Source organism: Paroedura picta, chromosome 1, assembly GCF_049243985.1.
Source record: "Paroedura picta isolate Pp20150507F chromosome 1, Ppicta_v3.0, whole genome shotgun sequence".
NCBI lineage: Eukaryota > Metazoa > Chordata > Lepidosauria > Squamata > Gekkonidae > Paroedura > Paroedura picta.
Genome location: NC_135369.1, coordinates 35,097,886 through 35,115,001, shown reverse-complemented (window position 1 = coordinate 35,115,001; position 17,116 = coordinate 35,097,886). Strand labels below are relative to the sequence as shown.

The window sequence follows — 17,116 nt, the reverse complement described above, 5'->3', positions numbered from 1 at the left end:
ACATCTGGAGGGCCGCAGTTTGACCACCCCTGGTTTGAGATAACCATGGAATACCCATTTTAGGTCTAAAGCAAGAGGATCCTAGTTTCAGCAAGCTATACACAGCAGTGTAGACCACAGTCCCTAATAATTTACCCAAGTAATTTTGTAAATCCTTTTGTAAAAGTGTCACCTATTGCTTCCACAGAAAAGCTTTTTCAAATAATTTGGTTTTGCATAGTTTGCAGAATGCCAGGAAAGTGAGAGCCTTCTAGACTTCCTCAGACAGGCTATTCCACAAGGTGAGGGCCACAATGCAGAAGCCGTGTGTCCAGCCTGTTGTTGATTTTGCCCATCTGCAGGTTGGTACCTGTAGAAGCTCCTGAACCAATGAACAAAGCTGTTGTGGCAGAGCATAAGGATGAGGCCAGCATCACATCCCAACTCAGGCTTTAGATATTCACTGTTTGATAGTTCCTGTAGCATTTCTTTCTCTTGTCACCCCCCGTTCACTATTTTGAGCTATTGCCACCTTCTTATTCCTGAAGGAACCAGTAAGGTTATCAAGTGGGTTCATGCTGTTCTTTTTATTTTGCTACTTTATAGGGCTTACTGATGTCATTGACGGCGAATGATTTTATTTATTTGCACTGATGCTATCGACAGCTACTGGTTTTATTTACTTGTACTGCTTTTTTTGAGCACATGGTATGAAGAGCATGGTGAGGAAAAATTAACATAATGCAAGCTAATTAACATTTATGCAAGAATGTGTGTACATTCTTCACCTTATCCCAAACCCCCGTGGCTGAAAGCTGAAAAACTGCTCTAGTGAATGAATTATGGAGAAGGCATGTTGGTGATGATGCAGACACTAACTAAGAGGTACCAAACAGCTGCATTATTTGGGGGTGTCGGGGCCTGTCCCAAGAAAGAAAAATGCATGTCTTCAGTGCAGCAATAATACTTCAACCCACCTTCACTCCTTTTAAAGGGCTAAATCTACCTTTAAGATCTAAAAGACGTTAGGCAACAGGAGCATAAAATGTTGCAGAAATGTTTTTGTACAGATTTGGAAGTATGAATTAGTCCACTGTGGTTTATTTATGCCTTATTGGGAGACATGTACATGGTATGAAGCTGAAATCCTGTGCTCATTTAGATTGCTTAAATCCCATTAAAGCCAATGTGATTTCAGCAGCTGAACGGTGTAGGGTTGCATTCTTAGCACTTCTGTTTTCTTATGTTCCTGTCATCCGAGAAACACTAAAAGATTGCCAACTCCTCTTTGAAGTGGAAATAATTAGGATTCTACTACAGTTGAGGATTTTATTAATTACATATCTGCAGCGTCACGTGACCAGTCACAGAATCAGCCGGGCAAGTCTGTGTTTAGAGATTTGTAGACAGAAGACTTAGCGTAAACAGAGCAATGTTGAACCTACTCGTCTGTAACTCGCCATGGAGATAACAAGAAGGATTCCTCTCCCAGCGTGTGATGTGTTGAACAACGTTAAGCAAATATTCATCATTAATGTATAATATCTGTTGCATTTATTTTTTGCTGCTAACTTTTCATTTAATTTGATAATGTGTCCGGTAAACAAAGGCACACAGGGTAGGGTGCAATCCTCCCCCCCCCACCCCCGTAGAAGACTTGCATATTTTCAATCATTGTTAAATGGACACAGTGCAAGGCGAAGCTTTAACCCCCCACTAGTTTTGGTGCATGATAAAAGGAGAAGGTGCTATCAATCTTTATTGTCTGTCTCGCTTACTGTAATTGCATTCAATAGTCCACTGATTCTGATGTCTGTGCTAATGTCAGAAACACGGAAGAGCCAGATGCTCAGACTTGAACATATGCATCCACTGGCCACTTTGATACGTTGGCAGCAAAGTCACTGGGTCTGATGATAAATTGTTAGCGCCACAGATTATGAAAAGCTGAACACATTGGAGGCAGGAAATGTGTACCTTGGCTATATATACCCCCCCACACACACTTAAAAAAAACCCTGACAATGTGGAACACCCTGTTTTATTTAAATGTCTTTGGCAATGAAGAAGATACCAGTGGATTGTTGCATACACTACAAAATATATGTGTTTCACTTATGTAACATATCCTTACGACAGTCTTGCAGGGTAGATCAATACAGTGTGCAGATGAGCCTAAGAGAAAAAAGGCATTTGCCTAAGCCCATCTAGTAAGAAATGGTATTGGATGTAAATTAAACCCAAATGAATATACCTCATTTTTGATGTGGAACATCTACTGGCAGACTTCCTCAAATAGAAGTCTACGGACATGACATCAATCTATGGACATGACACACTCATTGCTCTGGTTTCGTTGCTGCCACAACCAGTCTTCTGAGGCTGCTTCCACCCGCCAGAGAGCGGGGCCAGCCCTGGGAGACTGGCAGGGGTGGGGCCAGCCCAGTGTGACACGTCAGCAAGTAAGGAGAGGGAGGGACAGCGGGGGTTAGGAGGGAAGGGGCAGGGAAGAAGGATTCTCACCCCTTTTGTGGATGTTCCACATAAGGGGCGAGAATCCTTGTTGGGTTTTTTTAAAAAGATTGTTACTGTAATTAATCAGAACTAGAAAAGTCAGTCCATTTGGAAATAACAAGGGAAAGATGTTAGTCCTTTTTGTTCTTGCTAATGTTACAATTTGAAAATAGTTACAGGGGTGAGAAGAGATAAGGAGAGTAGCCGTGAGGTAAATTGGCTGATAATCTGACTGTCAGGCACAAGGACCAACAGGGTGTTTATCAGTGTTGTGCTCCTGAAAAGGATTGTGCTGAGAGGTTTCTATGCACAGTGTTGGTATTTCCACAAATGATTGTGGTGTTGGGGAGCACCGCTACCACAAGGATGTTGTGTGAGAGAGGCTTTATAGGTGACTGAAAGGGCCCCGGTGGGTCAGCTTCTAGCCTACCTGGAGGCTACTTTGACTCTTAACCCTTTCCAGTCTGGCTTCTGACCTGGCCATGGGGTGGAATCAGTATTGGTTGCCCTGACAGATGATCTCCAGCGACACTTGGATAGAGGCAACTTGGCCCTTCTTGTGCTTTTAAATCTGTTGGCAGTTTTTGACATTGTCGACCATGAGTCGCTGACTCACTGCCTCAGCGGAACCAGGATTCAGGGCACTTCCTTGCAGTGGCTGATATCCTTTCTTTGGGACTGTACACAAAGGGTTGCAGTGGGAGGGGGATAAGTCGCGCTCATACTATCTCTCTTGAGGTGTCCCACAGGGCTTGATTCTCTCCCGTACACTGTTCAACATCTTTATGTGCCCTCCAGCTCAAATTCTCTGGAGCTTTGGGCTGGGTCGTCATCAGTATGCTGATGACACCCAGCTCTATCTCTAGGCGGGTGCCTTACATCAATCGCAGACATTTATATGACATGCTTGGCACCAGTTTTTGCATCTGTTGGGGAAGGTGTTGTGGGATGGTCAGGGAAGGTGGGAGGGGTTTTTTCCAACGCTGAATTGATTTTATTGTTTTATGAAATGTTGGAAGCATGGGCTAGCTGGCTAAGAGCAGGGGCATAAAAGTCAAATAAATAAAACAGGTTTTTGGGGGGTCCTTAACCAATGGACAATAAGGGCAACTGCCACAGGTCACCCATTCCCCTCTAATCAAGGGGGCACTGGCTCAACTACAGCAGCTGCTCAACTCATCCAAGGCTCTGGCAGTTGGCTTCTGTTGGCTTCACATGAGGCAACAGCTGCCCCTAGCTTTGACCCTGGTGGCAGGTGATAGATGTGGCAGGAGGCCTGGTAGGGTTCAACAGCGTTTCTAAGGCCTCATCCTGGATTTTTGCCCAAAACCTCAAAATCAATAAGCCTGTGCACGTTCTTCCCATAAGACTCTTGGCATTGCTATTGCTAAGGTGTGTGCAAGACAAGATTATTACTTCCTGTCTTCTTGAGCTGAATTCCTTGGATTAGATCCGGCTGATCCTGAATTAAGCAGCAGGTTGAATGAGATGGCCTTCCAACTCTGATGCTTTGACTGTGGGCCTGCAGGGGCTTACTAACCACTGACTTTCTCTATCCCACTCAAAAATAGCAATGCATATCTTCAGGACAATAGTGCTTCGAAAGGTGTTACTAATTTGATCTCCCCTAGAACCTTTCCTTCACCTCTTACCTCCAAAACTCAATTAGACAATCACAAACAGCCTTCCCCACCTAGTCAGCACCCTGTCCTACAATCTAGGGGTCATCAAGAAACTACTTATGCTTTTAGTTTCATTCAGGTAAACCTTTTGAGTTTTGCTCAACACTTTGCTTGAAATGGGACAAAACCATCACATACCCTCTAGTAAAAAGGTAAAGGTAAAGGTATCCCCTGTGCAAGCACCGAGTCATGTCTGACCCTTAGGGTGATGCCCTCCAGCGTTTTCATGGCAGACTCAATACGGGGTGGTTTGCCAGTGCCTTCCCCAGTCATGACCGTTTACCCCCCAGCAAGCTGGGTACTCATTATATGAGTACCCAAATACTATACCCTCTAGTATTTTTTTTTAATTGTACACATACTACTGGAGAAGCCCATTTTAAAAACAGGCAAGGGATCCTCCCCTAGCTTTCACAGTATGCCACTTGCAGAATCCGGGGGGGGGGACATTTCCCTGTCTTCTTCCAGCAGTTCTGAGGGTGAGTAGAGTGCCAGGGCTGTGGCAGAGGACAAGGAGGCTCTCCTCTCACTTCCACTCTGACAGTGAGGCAGCCACAGAGAGTGCAGGTGAACTTCCCTAGCACTCCAAGGCGGGAAGGCAGGCATGGATTGGGCCTTTGTGGCTGGCAGCCCTATGGCGAGGATGCATGGTCAAGTGACAGGGTGGCCATGGAGAACTGGGTTGGCCTTTGCTAGCTAGGCTCCCACAGAGGGTGCAGTGAGTCTCCTTTGCCACTCCCCGTCATGGTGAGGACCTCGGGGAGAGCGGCATGGAGGGCATGGATCATGCAGTCAGCCTTCCACAGAACTGTTTGGTGGCAGGGAGGCCACAGAGTGTCTGATTGGCCCTCAGTGGGGGAGGGCTCTCCTACTGAGGGACAATCAGAGGTCTGGGGGAGAATGTGGCAGCCCTCTGGTTGGTCCTTAGTGGGGAAGGACTACCTTAAAAGTACAAAACAGGCCAAAACAAAACATTGATGCATATCCCTACCACTTAGTGAGGCAAGTCTGGAGTGGAGAAGATCCTTATTCACAGGTCTCAGGGCCAGGTTAGTGTCAAACACAGAGACAAAATGCGACTGGATCGCCTGACATTTTGATCTTCCCTCAGAAGTAGCTGGCAGGGGAGAGGCAGGCAGACTACAAAGTAAATCGGAACAGTATCCTTCCATAGTGTTTTTCCCAAGTGAAATCCTCTCCGTGAAAAGGCACTAGCAGTCCTGTTCAAAGACAGTTTCATGGTTGACCACTGTCATTTAATTCGCAGTGTCCCTGAAATCCTATCAGTATCCTCCCATGTCAGAAAGTGTGTTGCTACATGTGTTGCTGCCATTCACAGTATACAAACTGAAAGGAATATGTTCAATTTTGGGGAGAACATCAGTATAGCAGGTAAAGGTAAAGGTATCCCCTGTGCAAGCACCGGGTCATGTCTGACCCTTGGGGTGGCGCCCTCTAGCGTTTTCATGGCAGACTCAATACGGGGTGGCTTGCCAGTGCCTTCCCCAGTCATTACCGTTTACCCCCCAGCAAGCTGGGTACTCATTTTACCGACCTCGGAAGGATGGAAGGCTGAGTCCCCCTTGAGCCGGTTGCTGGGATCGAACTCCCAGCCTCATGGGCAAAGCTTTCAGACTGCATATCTGCCTTACCACTCTGCGCCACAAGAGGCTCTCATTATAGCAGCCAGAGGTGCAAATCAGTTATACTGAAATACTTGGAGTTTAATTCACTTTTCAGCCTTGAAGTCCGAGGTACTTTTGGCCTAAATATTTGTGTTGTTGCATTCAGACACTTTCCAATATGCTTAAAAAAAAAAAGAGTTGAGAGACCTCATGGTTATTTTTAAAAATAATTTAAAGAGGTGGGAAAGACCTTTGTGGATCATCCTGTATTTCACCCAAATCTTAACCATGCTTACTTGGAGGTAAGGGTCATTTGGTTCACTGGAACTTTCCAAAATTGCAGTACTGGGCCTAAGCAATCAATGGATTAGGCTACTTTCAATATTTTGTAAATTTACATGGAGATAACTAATATTTGTTGTCTGTAATTTGCCACTTTGTTTATTACTGACAAAAAAAACCCCATTCAGCTGAGTGCTCAAAAAATAAAAATTGGTTTGTTAAATTCAGATTACCTACAGTTGCTTTATTTTTCCCCTTGATCTGTTCAAATTAATCAATTAAAGTGCACAGATGTTCAATTAAACCTATAAAAATTTTGCATTGCTGCAGCTGTTTTTCAAGCCGCATTGTTGGAAATTTTTAACATATCTAGGAACGACTTACTCTTGGAAGAAATTAAATTAATTACTCTTTGCTAGATTGTTTTTTTCCATTGGTGAATTAAAAGAAAATGAGAAATAACCTATAAAGTGATGGGCAGAGCTTGCTACATTTATTGATTAAAATGATAGACCAGTACATGGGAAAGATGATGCCATGATTGTGCCACTGTTCGGCACCTTGAAGTCCCATTGATTTGAAGGGGGAGTTAAGCATGCACTTCATTGCAGTCCTATGGTAGTCAGTGGAGGTTGATCACAATGGGAATGCTTAACCATCCCGATCTTATCCGATCAATAGATTATTGATTATATTTAAATATGCACATCACCAAATGCTCTCTGGAGGGGACTTTTAAAGCTATTATGGGATGCATGAAATAATTTACAAGCCAGTCAGCCAAATTTATTGCTAGCAAAAAGGCTCCTCTGCATTTATATTATTTATTAATTACAGAAGTACACGAGAGTAACTTTGAAAATTCAACAATTGTGTCTGAACTTTTAGGTCCACATTGGCCCACATTAAGTAATCAAATAGAGCCAGAGTTGATTATTGAATATATTAAAGAGTGCTTAAAGATTGCAGCCCTAGTCCTTAACTTTGGTTGGGTCATGCTCAGTTATTTATGTGTTCCAATCACACTGAACGGAACGAGCTCCAGATCTAATTTCTGTATTTTCACTTTTCATTTTTTAAACAATATCAAAAAAAGATGCAAGGCAAAGGTAGTTAATGCTACCTCTGAAACTCACAGAAGGAAAAATACTGTGATGATCACCTTCAGTATATTGCTTATTTATTGCAATCCCAATAAATTACTAATTCAGAAACACTTTTGCTGCTGTGCTTCTCATTTCTGAAATAGCTTCCTCTGAGAAGCAAAAGGCATTAGGGATTTCCTCAATTTCACTCTTTTATTCTTCCAAATACAGTGACATGGATGGCCCAGGCTAGACTTTGTCAGATCTTGGAAGCAAATCAGGGTCAGGGTTAATACTTGGATGGGAAGTCATATTAAGGAAGTCACATGAACACCCAGGGCTTTTCCGCATGTCATAAATATAGTGAAATGTTTATCTGGTGAAGATGCTACATTTTTAGCATTCTGCATGACATCACCAACATCCAGCATCCCAGCAGCAAACCACTAGCTACATCTTCTAACTCGAACCCCCACCCCCAGGCCCCAAGAAAGGTGGGAATGTCGAAATTCCCTTTATAGAATATGGAGGAAGGGGATTAGCTGCCTGGATTGATTGACAGGTAGAAGAGAGTCGCATATAAGGCACGTTGCTCTCTTTGGCGATTTCCAGCAGCACATGTGGAGTGTAAGAACTGTGAAATGGCGGCAGACAAAGCGAGACAGCAGAAAAGGTGAAGAATGGCTGGGAAGTGAGATAAAATTTAGTGCTTTGCAATTCAGCGGGCAAAACACTATTTTTACTGCTGTGCGGAAATGCCCCCCAAAGCTGCCTTACACTGAATTAGACTTTAGGTCTATCAAGATCAGATTTGTCTACTCAGACTGGCATCAGCTTTCCAAGGTCTCAGATAGAGGTCTTTTACATCACCTAGAGATGCCAGGGCTTAACCTGGAACCTTCTGTATGCCAAGCAGATACTCTGCCACTAAGCGACAGCCCCTCTCCAGGGACCAGGCTTGCTACACAGAGGCAGGCAACAGTAAACCACCTCTGTTCATCTCTTAACAAGAAAACTCTAGGGGGCCACCATAAATCAGCTGCGACTTGATGGCACTTTTCACCACCACTCATCCAGAAGTTTACTCTGTACTTCATTTCACTCCCCTTCATCTAGGAGAATATGTAAAGTTAATCCCACAAATTGATTATTTGCAGCTTGCTATATGTTTTTTCTCCCTCCCCTCCTACAAATCAAACATGGCAATACATTAATTTTGTTGTGAGTATCGACAGTTGACTCACATTTCTGTTTCTGTGTTTTACCAGCTCATGGACAAGTGAGTTCCTGTCAGTCAAGTTCTAAGGCAGCATCGCAACTCATGTGATTGCACGTGGATTGGTGCGCATGCATTGGGAAAGCACATATCGAAAAGCACAATCAGGTATGACAAACCAAGATAGTTTCTTGTAGTGTTTTAGCAAAGCAAGTGGTGTGGCAGAAGAGGGAGAAAAGCCGCACCTTAAATGAAAGCTCCCATGGACTGCATGAGTCTGCGAGGGGGAGGGGCAGGCTAGGAAAAAAGTATTCTTAATGCTCGGGTCCCATTTTCCAAACAATACTCCAGGGAGAAGAATTTAGGAGGCATCCTTAGCAGGTGTCTATGAAGGATATACCTAACTGTTCCATTGATATTTTTTCACTACATAAAGCCTACTTCTTCAGTAAAAAACAGGAGGCTGAAACTGAACTGCAGAGAGGGTAGAAAAAATCATTGGCAGGCTGGTGCAGTGTAAACAGCGAGAGTAACAGTGTAAAAAGCAGCCATGGATTATATATCACACACTTTTTTTTCTTTTTTCTTTTTAGTTTTACACTCAAGAGGCTTGACTGGAGATTTCAATAGACGCCATCTTGGAAACACTAAGAGGCTTGACAGATGGAATCTTACAGCTCCCAAGGGACGCTGAGAAATGCCGCTCGTGGCCCAGCGGGAATGCCTCGTGGTTAACATAATGGAAGTACGGTGCAGAGTTTTTATGTGAATATCTGAGGATTCTCCCCCCCCCCCCGGATAAAATTTAAAATAGATTAAAGGGGGAAAAATTAAAGTGGCAATGTCAGTGTGGCAATGGCAAAGTTTAAAAAATCGAAATGATTTTTTAAAAGAATGACATTTTATTTAAAATAGACATTTTCAATGGATGAAACATTAGTAACATTCGGGCGTGATATCCCCCCCCCCCACACACACACACTAGAAAAAAGCCACTTGGCAGTTTACAGAATGGGGGCCACTCATTCTGGAAGCGTAAATGAGCAGCCTTCCCTCAGTTTGGTGCTGTAGGCGTTTCAGCTGATAAATAATACGTAAAGTGTAATGAGATTGATTTTTTTCTTTCCCTACACAAATAAAATTTCTGCACACCTTTTCAACTGTGGCAAAACTTGCCATTTTCTCCCCCCCCCCCCCCCGCCGGCGATACATAGAATTATGGGTATGCATCTTGATATGCAGAACTGGGGGTATTCCCATTTCATCCCACATCTCTCACAGCAATGCCTTGCTCTTCGTTTTCTGTGGTTTGTCACACCTTATTTTCTGTATATCAGGATAAGATGTCCGATCAGAACAGCACTGACAGTGTGACTCTGTGACTGAGGGATCTGGGGTTAGGTCCTGGCCCCTCACATCTGGAGAAGTGATCGATGTTGTTGGAGCTGGGGGGGCTGAGCTTCTTTATAGCACTAAGCTTACAAAGAGTGATCCAGTGAAGGAGCTGCAGATTCTGACTCAGTGTGGCCTGCTGTTACAAGCAAAGGACACGATTTCCATGTGGACAGATTGCACATAGATCAAAGCCCAGTTGATAAATAAATATGAGATTACAGACCATTTCTGCACTGGAGGATTTGCTCTGGGCTGCAGGCTGGAATTTGAATTGGGGCAAGTTGACCCACCTCTTCCTAGTCCTGCACAGGGGAGCATTTAGCCTAATGCAGCTCATCCGCCCTGAATTTGTGGTCCCGTACAGGAGCCAGAGCAGCAAAGTTCCCAGTCTTGCACATTTGTTGGGACAACTCAAACTTGGGTGTTTTGAGTGAGTTATTTTATTGTAAGGGATAAAAATGAAGCTGCTGACCATTTACAAAGAAAGATGGAGGAGGGAAGGGAGGACGGAAGGAAAGCATCAGTTCTCCTGGAGAAAACAGCTGCTTTGGAGGGGCACTGGCCCTCCTACCCCCACCCTCATACAACAGGGTCTACACAGGTCATGACTGACCCCACCTTCCCATCCAACCCTGCATCTTTCAAAGGCCAAGCCAGGCAGGCTGTGGAGAGATAGGCTACAACCTTCCCACCCCCCACATCTTCCAAAAGCCAGGCTGGGAAGGCTACAGGGGAGGTAGACTGCCACCATCCTGTCCCCCACAACTTCCAAAGGCCAGGCCATAGGGGATGGCCTCCCTCCTTCCCACCCACCCCATCTCCCAAAGGACAGACGGGCTAAAGAAGGCTGTGGGGGGGGGTTGCCTCCTTTCCACTCACCCCTCATCTCCAAAAGTCTGGTCCAGCCAGGGAAGGCTGCGGGAGGTTGCCTCCTTCCTGCTCCCTCCCCCACATCTCCCAAAGGCCAAGCTGGGTGGGGAAGGCCATGGGGGTGGGCTGCCTCTTTACCACCCACCCCCACATCTCCCAAAGGTCAGACTACTCAGGGAAGGCCATAGGGGATAGGCTGCCTCCTTCCCATCTACCCTGTCTCCCAAAGGGCAGTCCAGACAGGGAAGGCCATGGGGGCATGTGGGCTGGCTGCCTCTTCCCCCCATCTCTCAAAGGACAGTCTGATTAGGGAAGGCCATGGTGGCAGGCTGCCTACTTCCAACCCACCCACCCCACATCTCCCAAAGGCCAGGCCAGGCAGGGAAGGTCATAGGGGGACTACCTCCTTCCCACCCCCCATATTTCCCAAAAGACAAGCTGGACAGGTAATCTCGTGGGGGGGGGGCTGCCTCCTTCCTGCTCCCTCCCCCACATCTCCGAAGGGCCAGGCTGGGTGGGGAAGGCTGCTGGATTCCCTCAGCCCCTTTGAGAAGAGGGAGGGTGGGGAAAGACAAAGTGTGCTCCAATGGACAACTGCAGGGCCATAGGGAGGTGTTGTGAGCCCAGGTCCTGTTAGGGAGGATTCCTCAGAGGAAAAGCCTCCCAACTTAACCTGAGCCTTAGCTGGATGAGAGCTTAATCCAGGTAGATGTTCAACAGGCAGAGAGTTCTGACCAGCAGGAGGGAATGGAGCTGTAGACAAACCAGGGCTTAGATTCCAAAGTTGTTGCAGGAGCTCCTCATTTCTATGCCCAGCCTCCAGCTGCAGCTCCCTGCCTTGTCAGCCCACTTGAGCCAATTAAACATGGCCAGTTATGCGCTGGAAGAAAGCTCCTATCTAAAAGGCACCACCCCATATTAACAAGACAGTTGCTGACTGTAGAAGAATGTGAGTCATTCAGAGTGAGGACTGAAAGGCAGTTGACAGCCTATATTAACTTGAGGCTGGGAGGCCTGAGTTGTGGATCTACTCTTTCTGCTGATGCCCTTGAACTGCCTGAACAAACCCTTGACTCACTAGACTAAGATAAGACATTATTTGCATTCTGTCTGTCCCTTGGCATTCTAGTTTTGAAATACTGCTTTTCTCTGTCTTCCTGTGTTAGCTTGTCTGTGCTTCTTTCCAGCAGAGAGCTGAAACCAACACATGAGACAAAGGAAGCAGCTGGCTCCCCTCCCCGGGGGAAATGATGGGTGGGATGAAGCTGAGGCAACTTACCAGCAGAAGGTCCTTTCAGAGTGGCTGGCACCTCTTTCACTCAGCAAGCAAGAGGAAGAGGAGGACAGATAAGCCCCATGATTGGCTGTAACTGGGAAAGTACTCTCTCTCTCTTAAAAGCACACCCTCAGGGAGGGCCAATCAGGTAGTTTACTGTGCCCAATTTGAACTGATTGGCCCTCATTCGGACAGTGCTCTCTCCCTATCTGTATGTTATTTGAACTGATTGGCCCTCATTGGGACAGTGCTTTCTCTCTCTTTCCTTATCTGCAGGCAATTTGAACTGATTGGCCCTCATTGGGACAGTGCTTTCTCTCTCTTTCCTTATCTGCAGGCAATTTGAACTGATTAGCCTTCATTGGGACAGTGCTCTCTTCCTATCTGCATGCAGTTTGAACTAATTGGCCCCCATTGGGAGAGTGCTCTCTCTCTTCCTATCTGCACACAATTTAAACTGATTAGGCCTTCATTGGGCCAGTGCTCTCTCCCTATTGGCAGCACTCATTGGGACATTTCTCTCTCCCTATCTGAACAGTGCTCTCTCCCTATCTGCATTCAGTTTGAACTGATTGACCTTCATTGGGACAGTGCTTTGTCCCTATTGGCAGCAAACCCCCAGGGAGGGCTAATCAGGTAGAAAGTGAGTTGTCAACTTGATCTTTTTTATGTTTAGTGATTGTTATACTGTAAGCCACCCAATCTCATGAGGGGTGGGTTATAAACAGAAATACAACATAAAATTAAAAAGCTTATAGCTGCATGCAGATCATCCATTTGCCATGTTGAAGACTCACAAAGATCCATAGCTCAAGCAGTGTTAATTGGTAAGTGGGAAGAGCTTGAATTTCCTAAACATTGGTGAACACTACATGCACCAACATTTTTACAAATTTGAAAAGTCTATCAAGAGCTCATAATGAAATAAACTAGGTGAATCTGAGAAATGTCACTTGATTTCTGTTTTACTTTGCTTTGACTGGCCAGCACAACTACTCTTTTTAAAGCTGCAGGCTTGCCTACCAGTGCAGTGTCATCGCAGGGCTGTGACAATGTGCAAATGCAAGTGAGTTAATGTACAGGGGAAATGGGTTCCAGCTCCTGAAATACTTTTTAAAATGTTCATAGTTAGACAGAAACAAGGAAAGAGTGGCATGCCATGGAGAGCAAAGCCATAGAATATTAGCGATCCCTTCCTAGGCAGAGTTGCTCAATAAATCAATGGGCTTTGAATGGCGTAACTCTGCTTCCAACAGGGAAAAAGGGAAATCTATTGATTATTAGTGTGTTAACCAAGAAAATCAACTACGTAAACTAGGCTTGACATGGCTGCCTTTTCTGAAAGCTACATAATATTCTATAACGTTTCATTTCTCCCACACTCCCAGGTGTAACTGTTAACCACATTGCATAATGTACAGTGTAGATAGCACCTCTCTGTTGGCATAACATTTGGGCCAAAGCATTGGCATGCTATTTTGCCAGAATTTTGATATGTCAGCCACGTATTTCAGGCGCATGACAGAAAGTGCAAAGCACACTTCCATATCTATGTGCCAAGGTGCTGCTCAACTGTACTGCTGAGAACTGGCACATCTGTTAAATTGCCACCATTAAGGGGGAAAGAGCCCCTTAAATATTCAACTGTAGAAAATTATTCCTTTTTTAATATTCAATTGTTTAATATAAAAATAAGGAGATGCCACCTTGTGGCAGGAAAGATGTGTCAGTGGGTTTATTTTTTCAGATCCCTCTCTCCGTTTCATGCCTTCTAGAAATTAGTAATTAGGTTACTTAAAAAAAATAAGGTTCACTAATTTCTTACTTTGTACAGAAAGAAAATTGTATATAGTACCCCTCACTAGGTTTATAAAATTACTTAAACAAAACTTTTTAAAGATAAAACTAGAGAGCCAGTGTAGCACAGTGGATGTGGTAAGGGATTTTGGAATATCAAGATCAGATCTCACAGAGGATATATATCATATCATAGCCTGAAAAAATTTGCTTTCATCTTCCCATCTTCTTTTTAAAAAAATGTAACATATAGCATGATGAAGAGTACTGGTGAGCTCAAAAGTTGGCACCTTGTTTTGTATCCGTTCGTCTGGTCCTAATAAACAGTATCACATGGATTTCATCCTCAGATGTGGATTTTGCAGGGACCGAAATGACCGCCCCTGATGAGACTAACCCAGGCTAGTGAGATCTCATCTCTAGGCCTGATTAGTAGTTGGATAAGAGACCATCATGATAGGAAGGTCTGGGTTGCAACACAGGGCGGGCAGTGTTTGCCTCTCACCTTGAACACCTTATCATTGCACTGACCACTTTTTCATACTCTTGGCTAGTTGTTCTCTCTGCAGCCTTCCCACACCCATACACACACACAGAAGAAGAAGAGTTGGTTCTTATATGCTGATTTTTCTACCTGAAGGAGTCTCAAAGCGCCTTACAATTGCCTTCCCTTTCCTCTTCCCACAACAGACACCCTGTGAGGCAGAAGAAGAGGAAGAGCTGGTTCTTATATGCCGCTTTTCTCAACCCAAAGGAGTCTCAAAGTGGCTTACATTCGCCTTCCCTTTCCTCTCCCCACAGCAGACACCCTGTGAGGTAGGTGAGGCTGAGAGAGCCCTGATATCACTGCTCGGTCAGAACAGCTTTATCAGTGGGAGCCCAAGGTCACCCAGCTGGATGCATGTGGGGGAGTGCAGAATCGAACCTGGCTCTCCAGATTAGAAGTCAGCACTCCTAACCACTACATCAAGCTGGTGAGAACTGTGAGCATAAAATAGGGGAATATAGAACCACTTCTGAGGTCTTTTGGAGGAAAGTGTAATACAATGTAATAGGGGGGAAATGTAATTTCATTCCCCCTAAAAGAAAAAAAAAACCTTGAGGGGGGTCTCTATAAGTTGGTTGTGACTTGATGGCATTCTATTATTAATAGTTAGCAGTATTATTCACAGCAACGAGGCTTATACCTTGGCCTATATATTCAGGGCATAATTCCAGCAAATCACTGAAAAGTCATGTTGATTTCAGTGGGCAAATGAATGCATGTGGTTAAACCTTATATCAATGAAACTTGAAACTGCTGAACTTTTGCCTCGATCATCTGCTCAATATTTCAAACAAACAATTCATTTGCAGTCATTTAGACCAGTACAAGTAACACAACACTCAGTATTTATTTACGTCATTTATGCCTTGGCTTTCTCTCTTCTATAGAATTATAGAGTGCTTTTTTTGTACCCTGCTTTTTACTACCCAAAGAAGTCTCAAAGTGGCTTACATTTACCTATTCTTCCTCTCCCCACAACAGACACCCTGTGTGGTAGGTGAGGCTGAGAGAGCTCTGAGAGAACTGTGACTGGACCAAGACTACCCAGCTTGCTGCATGTGGAGGAAAAATGGGGAATCAAGCCTGGTTTTCCAGATTAGAGGCTGCTGTTCTTAACCAGTATACCCAGCTGACTCTTAACTACTACACCAAGTTGGAAGGGGTCAGATAAGTCATCTAGTCTTACACCCTACTTCATGTAGAATTAGCCTAAACTATGTTGTTGTTAGGTGTAAAGTCGTGTCCGACCCATTGCGACCCCATGGGCAATGATCCTCTACCATTCCCCGGAGTTCATTTAAGTTTGCACTACTGCTTCAGTGACTCCATCCAGCCACCTCATTCTCTGTCGTCCCCTTCTTCTTTTGCCCTCAATCGCTCTCAGCATTAGGCTCTTCTCCAGGGAGTCCTTCCTTCTCATGAAGTGGCCAAAGTATTTGAGTTTCATCTTCAGGATCTGGCCTTCTAAGGAGAAGTCAGGGCTGATCTCCTCTAGGACTGACCGGTTTGTTCACCTTGGGACTTTCAAGAGTCTTCTCCAGCACCAGCCTCAATTCTTTGACACTCGGCCTTACTTACGATCCAACTTTCACAGCCATACATTGCAACTGGGAATACCATAGCCTTGACTAGATGCACTTTTGTTGGCAGGGTGATGTCTCTGCTTTTTAGGATGCTGTCTAGATTTGCCATAGCTTTCCTCCCCAGGAGCAAGTCCCCATTTGCTGCAGTCCCCATTTGTAGTGATCTTGGAGCCCAGGGGGGAAAAAAACTGTCACTACCTCCATTTCTTCTACAGCCTAAAACTATAGCTAGATAAGAATCAATTTGTTTGAACTCTGGTGTTAAAGAAGGCTACTGGAGGTTTCATGGATCTCAAAAGTCATGAACAAGGAAATACTACAGTGTATATAGCCTGATCTGTCACTAGTTGGCAAAATCATGAAACTCCGGCTGACTTACTTTGGCCATATCATGCAGTCCAACTCAATGGTGAAAGCAATTATGCTAGGATTGGTCAGTGGAAAAAGGAAACTAGGCCAAGAAAGAATGCAGTGGCTAGATACGATCATAATGGACACTGGCCAGAAAATTACACAACAAAAGAAAGTGGTGCAAAATCAGAAATCGTGGCAAGAGCTGAGCCATAGGATCGCCAAGAGTCAGACTCAACTGAATGGCTAACATCAGCAGCAGCAGCCTAAAGCATTCCTGGCAAGTGTTTGTCCAGCTGCTGCTTGAATACAGCCAATGAGGAGGAGCTCACCTCTGCCCCAGGCAGCCGCGATCTGCAGTTGTGAGTTCCTGCATTGTGCAGGGGGTTGGACATTGTGCAGGGCACTGGAGATCCCTTCCAACTTTAATATTCTTTGATTCCAATGTTGAATTTCTCTTTCTGTAAAAATCCATTTAATAAATCCATTAATTCAATTCCACATAAACAGACTCACATGTGGTCAAACTATTATGTCACACATAGGGGATCTGCACTTAGATCTCCCAACATGTATTTAAGCTTCCAAAAGCAGCCAGGAGGCAATTTGAATTATGACTCTTGTTCTGCATGGGCGGGGAGGGGTGGGGAGTGGGGAGGGGTGGGGTGGGGTGGGGTGGGGAGGGGGGAGGGAAAAAACTCTCCCTGCACCATTTCCTGTTTTTAGTTCTGCTGGCAAAAAGGTGGGTATAGCGTAGACGTCTTCTTCTTCCATGTTATACATGTCTGTTCCCTACAGTGAACAATATAATCCTTTGCTGAACTGATATGTGGCAAATGGCACAAGGAGTGTCTTCCTGCCCCAGTACTGTATTTCTTATCTAAATTATACTATCCCTAATCATGATGATTGTT

The 17,116-nt window shown here is 44.7% G+C and overlaps 1 long non-coding RNA gene across 4 annotated transcripts in view; it reads left to right on the top strand.

Annotated features, from left to right (window-relative positions):
• Positions 1 to 16,814, top strand: part of LOC143835517 (uncharacterized) — a 187,649-nt gene extending 170,835 nt beyond the window's left edge. The window contains exons 3-6 of one of the 4 annotated variants that reach the window (XR_013230189.1): positions 8,436 to 8,551; positions 8,977 to 9,128; positions 11,815 to 12,139; positions 12,201 to 16,814. This is a non-coding gene — a long non-coding RNA (uncharacterized LOC143835517). Of the gene's footprint in view, positions 1 to 8,435; positions 8,552 to 8,976; positions 9,129 to 11,814 lie in introns of all 4 variants that reach the window. The other 3 variants (XR_013230187.1, XR_013230188.1, XR_013230184.1) reach the window with 3 other exon arrangements.
• Positions 16,815 to 17,116: the final 302 nt, after the last annotated feature.